Raw genomic sequence first — 20,446 nt, 5'->3', positions numbered from 1 at the left:
AGCAATTAGAGGAATACCACAGAAAGGCAAAGGATTAGGATTTATTTTCCTTAAAGTGGTAACACTGATTACAGTCTTGTTCTTTCTTTCATGGGGGGATGTGTTTGATCACATCAGCTTTTGGGGTCAGTGGTTGTCAAAGTATTTTGGTGTTACAGTGAAGCTTGCCAAGCTCTAAATGTTCGTGCAGTCTGAGTGACTTTACAGGATGTATTTGACTGTTGTGGCAATGCTGAAGTTCTAGGTAGGAAAATATTAGCCAGAAGGGAAGAGGAAAAGAGAAATGGATAGCCACTAAAGTAACAGGATTAGGATTTGGAAACCTGAGATAATCCTATTCAGGCGTATTTCGGCATTCTGTTTACTTGCTTTTGAATTGCTTTGGTGTCTTGTCCAGGGGTGATAATTCCAGAAGTCATTCACACCCAGGCTGCAAATTCGATACTGCATTCAGGTGACAAATGGAGTGTGATTGCAAAGCTGCCCAGAAAATTGGAAATCAAATTGGCTGTGATAGTTGGTCTATGTGGTCTCCTTTTGGAATCAACAAGAGGGAGAAGAAAATGAAGGGCAGGAAAATGAAGTGTGTCCTACTGTACAGAAGATGAGTTTATTTAGCCAGAGTCGGTAAAGGGGAAAGCAAATTTCACATTATGTCAGCTCTGATTCCTCAGGCCTTAGGGGACACTCACCTTGTGGAAGCAGTTGTACTTCACTGGAAATTTTCAGTTGCAAAGAGAGTCTCTAAACCCAGTAAGGGAGCTGCAGTGTTGAGGGCAGTTTACATTACAGCTGGACCCAAACAACCTGAGATAAGATTGAGGGCCCCTGTTGTGTGTCACATGCTGGGAGAAGGTCTGTGGCTGGAGAGGATTCATAGATTTCATGAGCAAATGTGGAAAGGCAAAACAGCCGGGGAGAATTCTGTGTGCTCCACAATATCTAGTTTACAGCTGGAGAACAAAACACACGTGTCCAGGAGCTCAGTAGCCTTACCCTGCCATATAAACCATTTAAACAGAGAGAACAATACATAAAATCCCACAAGACAGATGAAAAAGGGGGTTCTGCTGAATCGCCGCTATCATTACTTTGCATTTACTTGCCCACAGAAAAAAAGTATTTTTCTTATAGAATGACCTCTGAGATTGTATACTGTGGGGTATTTGGCTTAAGTTGTTCTGCAACCTTCTTTTTTCCTTTAATTGATCGGATCAGTCTCAAACACTCAAAGAAAAATCTGCCTGCTCTGAATATTGCCTGAGGATTTAGAAAGGTCTTTCTTGGAAACAGAAGGATGAGATGAAACAGTCATCTGTAAAGCACAGCGAGAGAGAAAAAGAATAAAGAAATGAGTTATGTTTGACTTGTCTTCTTCCAAGAGAGTAGACTTCAGATGTGGGAGATGTTGTGGGCAATGCTCTTGGCAGTTTTGAGATGCAGATTTAGCATGGCACCAATACCAGTGCAGGCCGTGGATTTGAGAAGTAGCTACGTGTGGAGATATAACTGTCTTCCCAGTGCTCCACTAGTGCTGATTATTTTGTTGTGTGAAGGAGCTGTAAAATACTACAACTACCACTCACTCTGTTAGGAACTGAAGATCTGGCTCTCTGAGATCAGGAAGGAGTGACTGCTGAGAGGTCCTTGTACGGCTCCGTGTGCTTCCAGTGTTTCATTAGAAGAAGTTTCAAAACAGGTGGAATCCTGCGCTGGTAACCTGTAAACCACAGCCATTTCTATGCTTGGCAACTTGATTTACTACATTATTTACCACTTGAGGTGTATGAGAAAGCTTTGTAACGACAGGTGTCAATCAAATAAATGTTTGCTATCTCCCACCTGAGCAGAAGCAACACTACAATTTCAGCTGTGTCATTAATAAACAAGGAGCGAATGGATTTGAGGACAATGAAAAACCTATGATCACTCATTCTGAAAGGGATGATTGTCAGTCACACCTCGATGGCATCTGCTCACAGATATAATGAAGAGAGATTATCATTGCTGTAAATGGCTGCTGCAGCTCTGGTCAGCAAGTAATGATGACATTGTCTCAGTGATCAGACCTGCCGCCCAGGGACTAACAGTGCTAAGTGATGTCTCAGTGGTATTTTTGGCCCTCATTTATGTAATGGCAATAGAAAACTAGAAGGAAAGTGCCTTCCTTTTTTATAACATTAATTTCATGCCATTTTCTGCACTTGTAAACTGAAAACACAGTTAGTTATGACCAAAGTCGGCTTACTTACACTCTGATGACTGAGAAGAAATGGTGATAAACATTTGAAGTGGAGACCTTGTCTTGGTATGATACACCTATGTAAAATGTGGCTCTGTAAGTATCCTCCAGTGTCTGTTTTGAATCCTGACAGGGGAAGAGCTAGAGACCCACTAGCTGTGCCCTGTGTAAATGTAGAAAGAAAATACTTTCTTAGCATTCTGATGTCTCTGATCAGGTTGGACTGTTCCTTCTAGTGACTGATGGGACTTGTATGCAGAATCCCTCTGTGCTTGTCCTTCCCTGCCTTAACTTATGACTGCAATTAAAAATGATTGAAAAATGTAGAGAAATGGCATCATCTGGACCAGCCCAGTTCTGCCGGTGTGTGGATAAAGTGAGGAGGAATGGGACATCAAGACATGTTTCTCTTTTATGAATCCAATGTAGCATCCCCAAAGCGGCCTTGTTTAGCTGGCTGTTGCACCATCCTCATTGGATGGTTTGGGAAGTGGACTGAGAAATCTAAAAGGTGCCATAGCAAGAAAAAAATCTGTCTTTTTTATCCTCTTACCCACCTTAAATTTCTGTTGTGTTTACAGGTAACGCAGTGTAGCCTTAATGCATTTACCTGCTCTTACATCAGACAGGTGCAAACATTCTGAATTTTGCTTTGGGTTTCTTGCATTACATGCGAAGCATATTCCATCCCACTCAGTCCAGAACAAAGAGCTAAATCTTGCTGAAATGATCGGCCCCCAGGGGCTTGAGGCTATTCCCTCTAATGTACATATAAAAGTCAGTCACACCAGCTGCAGACAAAATCATAGATGGAATCTTACTAATTAATTGCATGAACTTTGTTTCTGCCTGGTTTGAAATTCTCTCAGCCTTGCATAAATATCAGGGCACCCATGCTGTACACCTCAACAAGGCTGTTGATTTTCCAAGGAGGACTATCAGTTTCTGCTCCTAAACTAGCCACACAATTACTGCTGCTCACACTGTCTCACGGTAACAAAAGGGTTTGTGAAAAGTGGTTCTGTTTGCACGTGATTGAAAAGTCACCCTATGTTGTTCTGCCAAGTTAGGCACTGATTCAGGTTTATGACCATATCATTAATATTTTAGTACCGCATCAGTAACTGGTTGCTATTAATATGCAGTGAAACAGTGATATAAAAAGAGAGATGTTCCCACTCATTTGGCAGAATTTGCATTACAGCTGGATGAAATTTATAACACGTCTTCTGCAACCTACTGGTCTGAACTCCTGTTATTAATTTCTGCTGTGTTTATTTCTCCTTTATGTTCACTTTGGGCAATATTCTATCAAGTTTCCTGGCAGGCACAACAGTGGATATAGCTAATTTCAGCTGACTGCAGGAGGACTTTGTAGAAAGTGAATTTTGAATTAGCACCAGTATTTGCAGCAAAAATCTCCCCCTGAGAAGTCTATTCCCCTCAGCTTAAGCGACAGCAGCACTTAAGTTCATGTGAATAGCCCTATTGACTTCAGGTGGGCAGCTGTTTAATTACCTTCCTGAATTGAGGCCAGGACCAGGAAACAAGCCCCCAGCAGACGACCTGGGTGCCTAGTCTAAGTGCTTGTCTCCTGAAAGCTGAACTCCTGTGAGTGACCCATGGATTGTTTGAGCGGGTAATTTGGCAAGTACTTTTCAGTTAAGAATAAATTTGAGGAAATCATTATTTGATGCACAAAGAGAGTTGAAATTTGTGCAGTATATTTTTCACGATGAGGCGGCTATTGCCCAGATTTATTCAGCCTGCTGCCTCTTCCTGTTTCAGTGCTCCCAGCAATCTCATTTTCCCCCACATTTTATTTAGGAGCTCTGAACTGACAGGTCTCTTGCCTTTCTACTGGGAGAGTGGTGTGCTGTATGCAGCATGCTGTATGTGGTGGAGGAGGATAAAGAATGACACACTGCTCTGTACACTACAACTATTCTTTTTTTTTTTTTTTTTAATATCTGCATCTGCTCTTGTCCCTCTTCTATTCTCAGATCACTCTTTGGCTTCCCTTAGGAATCCAGCTGTGTCATCACATTGTGTGGCATCCTAATATTTCATACTAAGCTGTAAGCCAATTAGGAATGACTACTTACCATGCTGAATCATAGGAAGAGAAAAGGATAATGTGTCCTTCATATAACGAACCACCTCTTTTTTGGCAAGACAGATAACCTCCACGTTATATTTATAAGCCCTGTGGCTTTTTGCTATACCCAATTAGGATGCAGCTTCCTTCCACATCGCTGCAGTATTTTAAGGGACTTGTTTACAGATGGATGCTTACTGAAAGTGCTGACCTGCTACCATTATACCTCATGCCACCTTTCATCTTCAGAGACTGAAGCACAGGACAAAACTTGATGTTGTAATCACCTTTAACTGGATGAGAATGTGGGTACTACAAAATATAAATACCTTGTCCTGAGTTTCCAAATGAAGTGGTGACCCTGGATAAGGGTGTAAACGTTATTACAAGCCACCCAGGTTTGAGGGAAGATGTTGATTAAAGTCAAACTGTAAAATAAAGCAAGTTACGTCAAGAAGGAAGATGGATGAGCCAGTGTGTGGATATTTGCCTGAGGTAGTGAAGAGGCACTTGGAGGATTGGTGTATTTGGGAGTGTGTGAAATGTTTAGTAATGAGCATCAAAGAGAAAGATATTAAAATTTATTTCCCATGCTGAAGTAATTAATGGGCTATTAATGCCAGGTGTCTGAGCTGCCTGGAGGTCTGGGATAAATATCATTACAGCAGAAGATGCAAAATATGATTTAGGATTAAATGGAAGGGTCTTAGCTCTTGCAGAGCACTTAGCATGCCCCCCTTCCTTAAATTGCTTTCCCTAAGTTGTTAAGAAGCTATTGATAGTATTTATTGTCTGGGAAGAGAAAGACTCCTTTAGGTTTGTCTTTGGATCCTAGTGGTGTTGCAAACTGAAGGCTCCCATGACCTATGGCTGACCCCTGAGTCTTTCATATCTTGTCTATTCTCGTTAGGCTTCACTGCAACACATGCAGGGCAGCACCCTCACACTGCAGAGGCCACCGCACCTCCACCCTCAGGCAGTGGGTTTTACATACAAAGTCACCTTAAGGACTGCATTCAGATAATGACCCTGGCTGTGGATAGATCCAAGCAGAAAGGGCGGCCTCGGATTCATCTTCTCAAAAGCACCTTGCAAACCAAGTCCAGTCATTTTTGTTGCTTCTGCTGCTAATGGCGACTAATAGAGATTGTAGTTAAACTAGAGAAGCCTCAGGGTTAAGGTTTCTTCAGCAAGACTTGGCCATTCGTTATTAGGGTTCAATTTGCTGCTTCACTGATCACATCCCCATGCTTTCCCTCCCAAATACCTCTGGGACAAACGAGTTTTCCCTCAACCTGCCAGGAGAGCAGTGGGGAGTCACAGCACCGACAGCTGTGGCTGAAAGCAGAGATGCCAGCAGCTGTGGGCCATCAGGGAGGTCCTGCCCTGCTTTTCAGTGTAAGTGATCCCACCTGTGCTCAGCAAGTTGGAGGGCTCAGATCGTTGTAGTGAGTTCTGGTAGAAAGAGCTAAGGAAGTTAAAGTGTAAAAGCTCCTACAAGAAGAGGACAAGAGCCTAAGGTACTTTTCTCATTAAGGGGAATCTTTGGGAAGCTGAAGGCAAGTTAGTTCTGCTGAAAAGGTTTTGCGTTTTATCTGAAGTAATGCTTCCTTTATAAATGATGTGGTTTTGAAACCTTTTGGCCTTCAAGAGAAAATGGTCTGTTTAGGAGCTGTAGCTTTTTGTGTAATTCAGAAACGTCTCAGTTAATCACTGCTGAGGGCCTCGTTGGGTTGTGTCACAAATTCCTTTTTTTTTTTTTTTTAAAGTGCAGCACATATATAATTCATGTAGCTCTTCTCTTTGTAGATAAGGACTCATCTCAAATGTCAGGTGGGAGAAGGGGAAAGGATACCTGACCCAGAGGGCAGGAATATTGAATGCACTGGTGTTGGACTTGACATTTCCCTAGGATTCACTGAGATAACATCCGTCTCAGGGAACCCTACTTATATAGCTACAGAGCTGTTGCATTTAATATATATTTCCAAAGGAATTCTGTAGTAATTGAGCATTAAATGATGTCGACTTATCATAAAGCATTGCCATTTTCATTAAAAATTATACATGTGCTTCAACAGAACAGATATACCAGAATCATAGCACCATCTCTATTAGCCTTTATGCTGTACTTGTCATTGACTGCCTTTACTGTATTATATCTAGACAACGTTCATAATTTTCTCAGCTGAACAAATGAAGATTTGTGAGCAAAGGAAAGCACTGACTGGATTATGTAGTGCCATTGATTTTTATTCTCCTTGTTTCACAGGACATGCTTAAGAATCGTGCTGTCCCTGTGATGGGCCTTTGCGGAGGCTGGAGGAGCTGGTTGGATGGCAGCAGCATGTGGTGTTCTGCTGTACAAGAAATCCAGTCTTGAGAGAAGAAGACATCAGAGCTGCCCTTGGCATGAAGCTGCTGGGTGTCCAGGTAGGAGCCACGCTGTGTGTGTTTGGGGGTCTTTTTCCTGTTCAGGTTGGAGTAACCATACGAGTCAATTTCTGCAACAGCGAAAATCTGCATCTTTTTCCATAATGCTTCCTTCTCAGAAAGATGATGGCAAATATTGATGTTTCCCTTCTATAGGTAAAGGCTATTGAAGCACCTTCCCTCATAGCTTCTCTTTGCTGGGACTTTCAAAGCTTTTTGAGGTTGAAGAGCAAAAACTTAGGTGAACAATGACTTTTCTTTCTCCTAGTTTGTATGCAGTGTTGTATATTGAAATTTCCTTTAAGAGATTTGCTGTGAAATACATCATAAAATTGAAAAAGAGTAAGATTTGAAAATTTGAAAGCTGGTATTTATTTGCAAAATTTTTCTCAGGTCTGTTAATTATTTCAGTCTTCCCAAGACAGCTCTCAAGGGTTAGGTGCTCGTAGCAGGAATGATCTTACAGAACATTGCTGTTCCATGTTGTCAATAAAGAATAATAAGGAGAACTGCTGACAGAAGTTGTGGGAAGACAAATTACTTTTCAATATATTCCTGTGGCTTATATGAAATGATACTTGTGGGCTATGAGCACTGGACTGTCTATCCTTTACTGATTCAATCAGGTTTGGTATGGCATAGTATTTAGCTTCTGAATGCCTCTATCTTTTATTGGATCTCGATGCATCATCTGATGCAGATTAGCTATTTGGCTTTTTAATTAGCAGGCTTTAGGGTGGCCTGTTTCTCTTCTGTGTTATCTTTAGGAATGCTTAAGACCTTGTAGAAAGTACTAGCTGCCATTTAATTACTGGGAAGAAGTGAATAAGTCCTCTGAGATCAATCTGTAAGATTTTGGGAATTCTCTGATTTTTCAGTGTAAAGAAAGAACATTACAACTACGCTACCGAGGGAAGTACCTGACTACTTAAAATGAAAGGAGAATGTGTTTGAAAGCCGTCTTCTAAGAACAAAGGAGTATCCCTTCCCTCTATGCTCAGTCTTTGTTTCAATAAAGCATTTGTTAAGTTTTCCTATGCACCAGAACTCACCAAATTTAATATATGGGCATATCTGATGATGCGAGTAAGTTCAGGCACCAAAGGTGCCATACTTTATTATTTGTGAGTGCAGGCAATGCTCACACAACTCCTGCTTGTTGTGAAATCAGTAACTGGCCTGTGTGTTCAGGTTTGTCTATGAAGGGACAGAAGTTACACACTTTCACTTCACAGACAAAACTTTTAACGTAGCTGTGATGGAAATGAGCTCCTGGGGACTTGCAGGATGCTACCTTTGCTCTGTGAGACTGTGTGATGGCAAAGCCAGCTATCAGCTGCTAATCCCAATGCATCGTACAAGACACTTTCTATCTCCCCCTGCAATGTTAATGCAGCTGGAATTCCATAAATCAAATCTCAGCAGTAAAAAGGTTAATAAGTTTACACTATCTAATTGAAAGCCATATTGGTGATTAAAAGGATTTTATATATCAGTTTTCTGGGTCACCAGCTAATTATTTTTGGTGGCCTGTAATAAAACATAGCACCATAGGCAGATAGAGGCTGTAATCACATAATATATGGTAAAATGCATTTACATTTATTTCAGATGAAGCTGCCTATGCCAGCTTGTTGAATAGTCTTTGAGGTCTTCTTTCCCTAGTTCAGGGATGGTGGAAAAGCTGTGTGCTCCACATGCTTGGTTAAGTTTGTAAAGAGTTACTGGGTTGAGTTTTGGGGTCTGGTGCTTTTTCTCCAAAGCAAAGCCCAAGGGAACCAGCTCTTACCTGTGATGATGAGTGAGGCAGGGGTTGATAAGCAAAAATGGTACTAGAGTGCAAGTCACTGTTGGACAATGCAGAGCAACCTGGGGAAGAGGACCTACCGTGGCAAATATATTTCTGTTATATATCTTACATAGATTGACTACATTTTTTTTCATTGGCTAATTACTAATTCTTAGATGCCCTTTGCGTGGAAACAGTGCCGTGAAATTATATTGTAGAGAGTGAAGGTTTAAGGCATTTGTCACTAAGATTATTTACTTGTCGTGTTCTCTTGTATCTGAATAAGAGCTTGTCCATACCGAAAATAACATTTTTATTTAAGTACTTAAGTATTTCCTATTAAGACAGCTAAGGGGATATTCAGTTTTAAACACAGGCTGGGGAGGTTAAAAGGAGAATGGCAGTTGTGTGAGTAATGGCGTGTGAGTCAGCTGCTGAACTTGACATTGCAACCTCTGTGTCACCGCCAAGTCAGGAGGCATTTGTGTGACAGTTTGAGGGTAAAGAAATAAAAAAAATAAACTGGCAGTAGAAGGGCGTATCTTAAATTTCTGAACAAAGGCTGAGAAGGTGAAAAGTTAAGCAGTGGTAGTGTAAATGAGGGAAGAGTGGGGCTGTGTGTTTCCTAGGTGGATGTGATGCATCAGGTGTGTTCGCCTGAAGCTTGGAGGAAGAGCAATGTGGCTGAAAGCTACATTGCATGTAGTCAGCGGCAGGAAGCGTGCAGTCTCATTTCAACATCTAGATGCTTGAAGACAACTTTGTTAATGGATTGTTAACTGAGGGAAAAAGATCATGAAGTGCTTCAGACAAGGCATAGTGGTGAGAGAGTGCGGGGGAAGAAAGGGACTGCACAACGGGAAAGAATTTCTGCCCATCATGCTGCTAAGCAAGTTCTTCTAACAATAGCGTCATAGTGATATTTAAGCAGGGAAACCATGTGTTCTCCATAAGGATCGCTGTTCTATAGCATTGTTAGATATATCAGCAAAAAGAAACTCAAGCAGCTGCTGGGTACAGTTCATTTCTTGGCACACGTATTTAATGGTGGACTCTGGATAGAGCTCCTACCTATGTGGTAGCATAGGCAAGACAGGGAAGGGCCCTGAGCACTGCTCTGATGTGCCCTAGAACCAGAGGTCAGGTCTATAGTGCTGCCTCCAGCGCTCCTTGTCCCTAAAATCCTTTCACTTCACGCCTTATTGCATAAGTTCAATACACTTTCCAGCTGAAGCTCTCCTGAGCACTTAGCTCTTTAAACTCCCTACTCAGCAGGTGGCTTATTTAAATGTGGCTGTTGTGCTGGATGGTGGCCAGGAGCGAGAGGCTGGGTGTGTGAACTGCAGTGTTTGGGTCTGGTTCTGCTCGTGTCTATGCCAGCAAAATCCTCCTGGCTCCGGCGGGGTTGTGCAGGGTACAAGTGAGTGCAGTGTAGGGCTGTCTGCTCAACTGTTTGTCAAATAAATCTATGGCCAATCATTTGCATTATGTCAGCTAGACATTTGCCTAGCACTCTAGCATGTGTTAGGCAATGAGGAATTCTGGATTGTTTGAAATGAAAACCATCGTTGTCAGCTCTCACTTAACCAAGAAGCGTTTCTTCCGTAGCGTGTAAATAACTTATTTTGAAACCCGTGGCCTTGAAGAGGAAATGTAAAGTTTCTCTAAACATTCAGGACAAATAGGGACATTAGCTGCTTAAATGATTTCTCAAAATTCAGATCATATGGCTGAGCAATGAGAAGGGGGGAAGGAAAGCACATGGATTAAATTAAATATATGGAAAATAACTGCTAATGAAAGAAATGTATTTTAAAAGCAAGCAAACCTGTTTTATCTGCCTCTCCATTAAGTGTGTCAGGAAAGGGCCTTTACAGCTAGTTGGTAATTAGAGAGGAAAAAGCAGTGCTGGCAGAACAGTCAATCTATCACATCCTGCAAAGCCTAAATGTTACTGCAATTAAACAAGTTAGTAGGGGAAAAACTTGACAAGCAAGTTTTATCATTGAATCATCTTGGTGGCAAAGCACACGGGGTGCTCTTGTTAGATTCCCTCGTGCAACACCGAAGATTTAAATTACAAACCCATGAAAGCACATTCAGACTGAAGCGACTATTTTCTTTCCCAGACTACCCAGGCGCGTGGAAGATTAGAATGCTAAAAATAAAACAACCTTTCCCACCTCCCCCTTCCTCACCCCTCCAAAGTCAAATCTGTCCAGGTTGACTGCTCCATTAAATTCAAGAACAAAAAGTTATAAATTGAGCATACGGAGAGCAGTGCCTTTTCTTAAAGTGATGTTTCCTCGCCTTAATGGATTTAGCTATGGCAGGGAGTCAGAGAGAAGCTGTCTTAACTAAATCTTTGACTGATTATGCATTTTTTTTTCTATTCATACAAGATAGATTCATCATTCCAATTTGTCAAGTTGGCGAAGTTCCAATTAATTACACCAGGAAAAGCTCAAGCTGCATTAGGCCTCTGTCAGGCCTAATCTAGTGCCTCATTTACTGGAGCCCCAAATGAAGAGATATCAGAGGTGTTGTTCCTCTTGGTACTTAATTTGATGAATGCCCTAGCAGCACGATTGGTGGCAGAGGTGTATATGTGTGTGTCTCTTCATCAGCCACCTCTGCTGAAGTCGTCATGCTTTCTCTACTAATTTGAGGGCTCATCTGTATACTGGATGTTTTTTTGGAAGGCCTATTCTTCATAGATATGCCAAAAGGCTTTTTCTGTGTGTGCGTGTGTCTGGGTGGGTTTCCAGATATGCTGGGCCTGATTCTGAACTCTGTTATGTGATGAGACTGGATTTGAGACCTTAAATGGAAATGTAAAACAGTACAAGTTAGGTTGGGTGCTATAAAGGAGCATACACATACATACTGTACCAGCACACTATGCAGGTACAGGTAGACTTCCTGACAACGCACCAGTGGGTTACTATTTGAATATATACATCCAGGACTAATTCTTAAATATTTCATAGTAAAATCGCTATGGACCAAGAACATATGTTTCTTTTCTGCAGCACTTTACGTAAGAATTATTTAGCATAAGGTGCCAGAATGCCAATATGTTTAGCTTACTTTTGGCTTTTAACCACTGCTGTGATTAAAGATGTAAGTGCAGCAATTCTGTCACTTTGCACGTAGGTTTAGGTGTCTCAGAAAGGATGCAGCATTAGCCAAGAGTAAAGTAGCTGTGTACTTTGGCTGAGTATAATGCTGAAAGCCTTCATTTGCCAGCAGTTACCATGCTGAGATTCTGAGTTTATTTTCTACTGGCTGTATTTGAGGCGCTGGTGTGTGCAATGATGATTTTTAATGGCAGCTATCAGGCATGCATATGGTGCTCTGTAAGGGGCAGTACTCCAAACAGAGCAGGAGAAAATTGATGCTCTGATGGCTGGAGTGTGACAAGTCCTCTGCAGACAGTTTGGACCATAACTGGTGCCCACTTTGGGAAGGGAGCCTTCAGTCCTGAAAGTTTTTGTCTACTAATGCATCAAATTTTCACCTGCAATTAGCGTGTCAAAATGCAAAAAGACTATGTGGGTATAGTTGTGTTGGAGAAAGCAATCTAACTTCTTTCTTAGATGCAATTTTGAAAGTGTGCCTCATTTGTTACACAGAAAAATCAAGTGAAATTGAAATCACCTTAGGACAGTTGTAATTGCTGTCTTGTGACTCTTCATGAGAAGGCCAATGCTGGACATATACATTTGAGGTTGGTTCTTATATGTTCTGCTCAACCATATGTTTCTTTTCTGCAGTACCTTATGTATGAATTATTTAGCATAAGGTGCCAGAATGCCAATATGTTTAGCTTATTTGTGTTTTTTAGCCTTATGTTTTATGTTAAACAGGTTGTTTAAGCTCACCTGTTGGACTTTAAATAACTAAGAGCCTTCATATGGCCAGGAAAGGCAATTCTCAGAGGATTATGTAAGCTCTTGTGGTTTTCAAGTCTCCAGTCTGGACATTTGGTTATTGCATTTGTACTGTATTCCATTTCTGTTTTTTCACCCAGCAGTTCTTTTACATACGTTGTTATTTGTCTTTGGTTTGCAAGTTTGTTGGGGTGTTTTGTGAGTGTTTTCAATGTATATTAATGTCAGTAGGCATTTGAGGCCATCCCGAGCTTTGAATTGCATTGCATCTTGTGTAGGTAGGAACTGTCTCAGCTGGTTATTTCTCACATGGACAGCCAGTATGGTACTGGAGTGGTGCTCTATCCATTAGAGAAAAGAGAAGTGTGTATTTCTACTGAGGAGAAGCGAGGTTGGAGGCCCGATGGATGTGTTCGTGGGCTCTTCTCATTGTGTATTGATTTACCTAGTGGCTTAGCAGAGATGTGTCCCTGGAGCTCTGGTCTGACCCACATCATTTCAAATGAAAACTAACCGGCCACAAAAAGGAATGTACGCAACATGCTACCAAGTGCACAAAGGTCTACATTCACCTCTGTGCTGGGCACCAAAACAGGATCTATTCACTGCTTAAGTCCCACTTAACTTTTCAAAATAGAGCTTACGCAGTGCAATGATCACACTCAGCAGCTTAAAGACTCTGACTCCTGCCTGAGTCTTTTAGACAAGACAGAAGTGATGTCTTATGGATGCAGGCAGTCTTGAAAAGTCCATAATCCAGCAGAAGCTTGTTTTTGTAAGGACGTGATCCAGACACTGGAAAAGTTCTTCCTTGTGTTCTTGGTGAGTTTTCATCTGCATCCAAAGCAGAATTCAAACTCTGCAGTAGTTTGGGTCATCACACTAGCATCTATCTCTGGGGAATGATTATAGATGATGAGTTATTACCTTTAAACAAAGGGTAATTAATGCTTCCTGCTCTGACTTTAATTAATGAAAAGTTTTCCTGATGGGGGGACACAAGGAAGATATTGTATCAGTAATATCCCTTTGGGAATTATTGGCAGCAAGTCTACAGTTAATAACTTGGAGTAACAAATAAATGTGGGTATCTTGTAAGTGTAGAAAAAGAGGTGTCAGGTTATTCATTATGAATTATTCTGCCAGTTCTAATAATAACCCAGCTGTTGAGGACAGAAAGAAAGCTAGATCTGTCTGTACAGACAGACCCTTTTGCAGTAATTCTATCCCTTTCAAATGAAAAAATATAAACTTCCTCTGGGAACTGAAAATTAGATAAAACAAGAAGAATGGGATTTCTGCTCCAAGTCTGTTTTTTTTAAACATAATGTACGCTAATGGATAATAAAACATGGTTGATTAACGAATGACTGGTGCACCAACTGGCTGAAAAAAACACATTTTTGGCAGTCAGCTCTTGCAAAATCCATAGGTTAAAGACATTCAACCTCCTTCACTGCTCCCAATGTGATCAGATGCCCTCATCTGTGTAGTAGCCTTTTTATGAAGAAGGGAAGACTTTGGTGCATGTATGGGGATATATTTACACAGACAGTGCAAGTGACATCTTTATGCAGATCTGGGAGGCTCTATTTAGGTGTAATGCCTGAAGGAATTTGATTGAATGATAAAAACCATGTTGAGCAATGGGAGTGTAGGTATGGGACTTGAGAGAGGTCAGTCCCATTCCTGGAGCACCCACAAGTTCCCATCAGACTGCGGATGGGTTCTGGCTCTTCCCCTTAAGCTTTTTGTTCCCCCTTCCTCAAAGATGGGAGCGAAGCATTGTCCATTCATAGTTACAGGCTGCTTTCTTACCCTGTTGTTAATGACAAGTGTAGCTGGTGCTGCTTTCAAAAAGGGTGTTGTAATTAATACCTATATATCAACCTCAATGTCATTCGTGAAGAATGCCCTCCTGGGCTACCAAAGTAATGTGAAAATGGGACGCCTGTTAACCCTTCTGGATATGGGTCCTAACCCATCTCAAGGCACCAAAGGAGATGTCACTCGGTGTTGCTGACTTTTAAGATACAGTTAACACAGCCTGAGCCAAAGCAGTACCCTGTGAGCTGAGAGAAAACAATTAGAACATTTCTGTAGGGCTTTGTCATGTTTGAATGTATTGTCTTTAAATACACAGGAAAAAACTCTGTCATGTGATGCTTGGTGGTTAGGTTCAGCATTCTCATGTCAAAGGGTCTGACAATGCTAATACTCCTTTACTGATGAACCCTTTTCTAAAATAATAATAAACTCACCTGGCAGCCCCTTATATCATCCCCATTCTCTGACTTGCACGCTGTGTTCTCACATTCTAATCAGATGTGTTGTCCAGGGCAGGACCTGTGCATTCAGTGCTGGCTTGCTTGTTGGCACTATTATAAATAATTAAGATAATTATCCAGTATATTTATGACAACTGACTGCTTTGGGTTGGCTTCTCTGAGGACTCCTGTCATCAGTGAAAATTCTGCAGATGGAGGGGTTTGCAGGCTCTGGTGCCAGAGATGGATTACCTAGAAGCTTTCAGAGCTATACAGTGCAGCTCCATTTGCCTCTTTGTACTGTATGGACTTAATAATAAACTGTAATTTTATGGTGTGAGTAAATGGGCGAGAGACATCAGCAGCAGGAGTGAGAGAGAGAGGCATTGTCTTTTGTGATGCCAAAACCCAGAATATTAAGAGTTTGCCAAAGGCATTTCAGAGATAAGTTTCCTATCTTCATCAATAATTCAATACATTCCCAACTCTCTGAGTAGCTCAGAATAAGAGCTGAAGGCATGGATGTCAGAAGGCAGAGTGACTCCCAATTAGTCAGGTAGAGTGCTTTCTTGTTGACTCAGCCAGGGCAAGGGTGTCTGTAAAACCCAGGCTTATGTCCTTATAGACTCCTTAATAATTTCTCCCTCCCCCCCTTTTTTTTCCCTTCTTTTTTCTTTAAATCTATGGTAATTTGTAAGAATGAGTGGGCAGTCCAGTGGGCAATCCACCGGGGTACTCATTAGTGCCAGTGAAAAAACACATGGACGTAAGTGTAAGTTGGTGGATACAGATGCAAACAGGAAAAGGGTTGGAGAGTCAGGATCACACTATGTGTTAGTGAGACCCAGAAAAAGGTATCAGCTTTTAAAAGCTATTGGGAACAGTGACATGGCTTTGGGATGTTATCAGCCAAGGAGTGTTTGCGGTGATGCCTTCTAAATTGGTGCTGCTTTTTTGAAGGCATTGCCATGTATATGTGGAGTTATGAGGAAGTGATGATATTTTGTTCCTTGATTAGAACATTTTGTTGTCGTGTAGAAAATTGCTTGTAGGGCCCTAAAAGTGGGTCGCATGAATGAGCTACCCTGAGTCAGCCAATTTGCAGGAACTCGGGCTGCGCTTATCGAGATGTGTCATGGAACTCTTCAGAGTGATATCTATTTTTGAGCACACTAAACATGTTTACTTACCACACAGCTTATTGTGCATCGAACTCATCCTCATGGCAGGCAATTTTCTAGTGCTTAGACCACTGTTTGACCCAGCTGCCAAGGCTTTATTAAGTCCAGCTGATCAGGACTGTCTACACAGAGAAACAGGAAATTAGTCTCTATAGCTATATGACTCTGTCAGCTTTTCTAAACATTTCTCACAGCTTTTTCCTACCTATTTATTTATTTCTGTGGCTAAGATTTTATTTTGCATTCCCTTTATTATTTATTTTATTTATTATTATTTTGCATTGTGATATTCAGATCTTAAGCCTGACACTAATTACGTAGTACTTTTGTCCCTTTCTCCTGACACTCCTTACTGCACCTGTTTATGCATAATGCTTTTAACTGCGTGCGATTCCAGCTAAAACATGCTGATTCCTTCCACTAGAATTGTATTTTGGTGCACACTTCCACATTTTAATCACAGCTTTGCAGTGCTTGTCTGGCCCAGTGGTAGTGCTCAACTGTGAAGCTTTCTTCCTTTGAAAAAACCACCTGTTTCTCAAAGCTGTTTTCTGTGTTGTTGAGAATAGATTGAAATATGTGGTTGCTTAGAAAAAGCTGCAAGTCCTGTGAAGGTTGAAGAAGCTGTCGAGTTCAGAGGAGCTCTGGAAAACTGAAGTTTGAGAGGATGGAGTGGATGGAATTGCAACAAAGTGGGATTTTCTTTCCCCCGTGTAGACTTCTATTCCAGCACTGACTTGTACCATCACATCTATGGAGCATCACGAATCTCATTCGAAGATGAATGAATGGGTTTTCAGCTCTGCAACACAGATTTTCAAGGGACTTGACATTCCTATTGGTAATGCAGGCTGTGATACAGTGTCTACACATGCCAGAGCCCTTCCATGCGTGCCCCCAGCTCATGACAAAATGAAAGGTGATTAATGAATCTCAGATTAAAGCTCCAGATCCTTGATGTTCCAGCACTTATCACTGTTTTGTTAATATGACAGAATTTAGTCATCTACAAAATACATTTTGACATTCAGTCCCTGTGTCCTGTGCCCTTAAACTCCTGTGGAACTGTGATTCCTGGGAGGACCAAATTCTCATCTGAACTGAACCAGTTTAAATGTAAAGCAACTCCGCTGCACTGTGAGGGCTTTGTCCTTTCCCTCTCCTGCTGTAAAGTGGCAGCTTGCCTGTGCTATGTGCCTTGGGTTTTACTGATCAGGTGGCTAGAGAGCTGGTAATGTGCCACTGGGCCAGTGGCTTAATGCAGGAATTACTGGAAGCAGCAATCTTGGAGTGCTTTTTATGAGGATAACAAGGCTTTTGCAGACATGAAAAAGCAGGAGAAATGCTTATTAGTTATGGGGAAGGTGAAAGGCTTAGAAAACTGATTAGTGTAGCAGTGTGGTCAGATTGAAATGAAAGCTCAGTGGCATAATCGTTAATTGGGTGCTTACTTACCTACTAATTTGAGCTTGGATGTCAGCAGTACTGCACTTCATCTCAAACCAGGGGTCAGACTTTAATGCTACATCATAAATTACGTAAAGGCACAACACTAACAATTAGATAATTATGGAGACCCATGCTGTTGCAATTTAACTGGGCAAGTTCAGGGCAATCATGACAGGAATAGTGCTTAACCCTGAATCTGCTGCCTTTCTTTCAACCTGACAGCCAAATATATGTGGCCGAGGAGGTACCCAGCTGTCTGGCAGCCCACAGGTTAAAAGCATCTTCTCCTGCTAGTCAGATTCATCTGCTGGCCTGGGCAAACTCTGAGGTAATATTATAAAAGCGTTAATTATGGTTCAGAAAGAAGAGCCTGTATTTCAATCTACAGGAGATTCTGGCCAGAGCGCAACAGTCAGAACAATTTTGTGTGCTAGACACCGTTGTGGGTTTTTTATCTGTTTCTAAGTCAAGCTTGTGTGTATGTTTGGTTTATTTATTTTGCTTGAATAAACCACCAAGTCAAAATAGAGTTATCTGTAGAATCTCTTTGCATGTGCCTGCACTACACGTGACAGACTCACAACACCTCATATTTCAAGTGCTGGAGTCATTCAGTTGCCCACAGCCTTTGCTGTTGTACCTTCCAGCCAGCTGTGTTGCCTTCTGGGCCCTGCAGACTAGAGACAAGTCCACCACAATCCTGAGAGCTTTCAGTGTGGCTCCCATTGATGCCCAGGATGGCTTTAATGGGGAGAGAGTTCAGTCAGTGCTGGACAGCTGAAAATTCAGTCCTCAGAAGAGATATTGAAGATCAGGGTGGAAAATAATCAGTCGGATGGATTGGAAAGTGATTGACAGTGGGATGAAATTAATAATGTGTGGATCTTGGGTTGTTTCAGGCATAACCAACATCCTCTCATCTGGGAGTGTGTAATGAAGAGTGATTTCTGTGGGGTCTTAGAAGCCTGTAGGCCTTATTGGATTTGGGTCCAGGACTTTTTTTAGTGCTGTCCTCTTGTTTCTGGTTCTTTCAACAACCAGGTAAATTGCACGCACCATAATCATTTATTATTGCTGTTAGCATTGAGATTTTGCTTGTGGGTGTGAATATTCTACTGGTGTTTTGGCACCATTTTCATTATGGAATATATTATACAAATCAAGAAGGAAAATGGTCTTTAAATGGACGATCTCTATTCAGTATTAATTGTCTTACAGTATACTGTGCAGCGTTGTTGTATGCTGAAGTTTTCATTCCTGGATTGAGGAAGGGTGTATGTGCATTGAGTTTAGCAATTGCTTGCTCTAGTTTTGGTAGCTTAAGTTCCTTCAGGTACTAAGTTTGCTATAATATTACAGGGTAGCTCTTTGCTTTGGCACAATGCTTTGAAAAATAATGTTATAACCTTTATATATATATGCTGCTATATGGTATGGTCAAGGAACAACACATCTGGTTGCCTATTATTACAGGTTCAGCTATGGTATACTTTTTTGTTTTAATTAGTCTGCAATAAACAAAAACTCAGGCTGTTCTGCTCTGGTAGTTCTCATTTTTCCTGCAGCCTTTCCTGCCCTTATAGGTTTATTAGTGTAGAAAAAGTAGCATGCTGTACTAGCATCGTGTAGACCAAATGGGAGGCTGTAGGCTTTGTCTGAACTGAATGTCTGCAATACATTGCTGGGGTGCTCTGATTTACACTGCATCTTATCTGGTAGCTACAGGCTATGGGGAATGGCCTAATGCTGTAGTAGTCTCACAGGCATGTTGGCAGCATCTGTGGGTATTTATTGCTACATATCCTAGTATGAATCCTTTTCCAGGGGTACTGGTGTCTTCTGCAGTTTTGACTATGACATAAAGAGACCAGCAGTTCCACTTGGCAGGCCCTACTTGCAAAAAAGCATTTTATAAACAAACTGTAGTCTTAGAGAGATTGGATGCAAAATGGTCCTTAAGGCAATGCAGACCTAAATGCCTTCTGCTGCAAGCCAGAAGGAGCTGTTGGTTCTGTCTGTGCAGGTCCTGCACAGATCCCACGTAGGCAGCTGCTCACAGCTTCAGTTTTGAGAAAAACACTGTCAGCCTTAGGAATTTTGCTTTTGGTCATTCTATTAACGATGCAGATACTGGAAGGAAGAGAAGGAACTAGAGTGGCGTTTTTTTAAAACAAAAAACACAAGTTTTTAGAGTAGAGAAAGACAGCTGAGAGACATAAAGCATCCCTGACTGTGGCACGTGCATTCAGTGGGCAAAGAGCAGAAGTTAGTACAGACATTTACTCAACTGGGCAGTAGCCTGGACAATACTACAGTGAAACACTGTGCCTAGAGCTCATCGAATGTTTGCATTGTGGTATAGAGACTGATGGAGCTCTCATGAAGCTGATGTGCCACAGCACTAGTGCCTGCTCATATGATGTTGATTCCATAGCAGTCATTAGAAATCCTGTCCAGGTTTTAACGATATCCCTTTCCCCTATCAGATTACCATGGGGGCTTATCACCTGGGGACTGAGTTATGCTGAGGAGCAGCTGAACTATGCAACTAGTAAAGTAAGTTATGTAAATTCTGCACATTGGGAGCAAAGCTACAGGTCCAGTTTTACTCAATATCTGCAGAGACCTGAAAGCAGTGTCATGTTCCTTGCTCAGCCCTTCTGTCTGTGGGTTACACTTTGGCATCGGTAGTGCAGGGGATCACCAGTTCTCTGGAAGTCCAGCAGCATCTGTGGGCAAAGAGAAGAGACAGATTGACCACTGTGCTGAGAAGACTTTTGATTGCATCAGCATTTTGTTATTCACAGATATGGTGAGGTTCTGCTTCAAAATAAAGACCATTTAGGACCCTCTTTCTAGTGAGAGGGCATATCCCACAGGCAGTGCAGCATTTCATGCCTTGTGCTTTGGCTCCTCTCCGCTCCTTATCAGATCCCATCTGTATCCAGTCCTGAAGCTGAGAAATATACCCCAGGTGTGTCCTGATAGAAGGTACAGCACTCCTCACTGCAGCTGTGTGTTAATGCTCCCTCCTATGTTACAGGACTAATTCCTGGGACTCTGTAAAGCCCTGTGTGATGTCTCAGAAGTGTGT

At 41.6% G+C, this 20,446-nt stretch overlaps 1 protein-coding gene across 1 annotated transcript in view; it reads left to right on the top strand.

The window, feature by feature from the left end:
• The window catches only part of FAM169B (family with sequence similarity 169 member B), a 185,793-nt gene that overhangs the window by 110,177 nt on the left and 55,170 nt on the right, over positions 1–20,446 (top strand). Inside the window, exon 9 of the transcript XR_004308540.1 lies at positions 6,613–6,773. The gene's annotated coding sequence lies outside the window, so the exon portion shown is untranslated. The remainder of the gene's footprint in view (positions 1–6,612; positions 6,774–20,446) is intronic.

The sequence above is a fragment of the Coturnix japonica genome, chromosome 10 (assembly GCF_001577835.2).
Source record: "Coturnix japonica isolate 7356 chromosome 10, Coturnix japonica 2.1, whole genome shotgun sequence".
NCBI lineage: Eukaryota > Metazoa > Chordata > Aves > Galliformes > Phasianidae > Coturnix > Coturnix japonica.
Note: the sequence above shows the minus strand (reverse complement) of the source record. Positions and strands in the feature narration are given on the sequence as shown.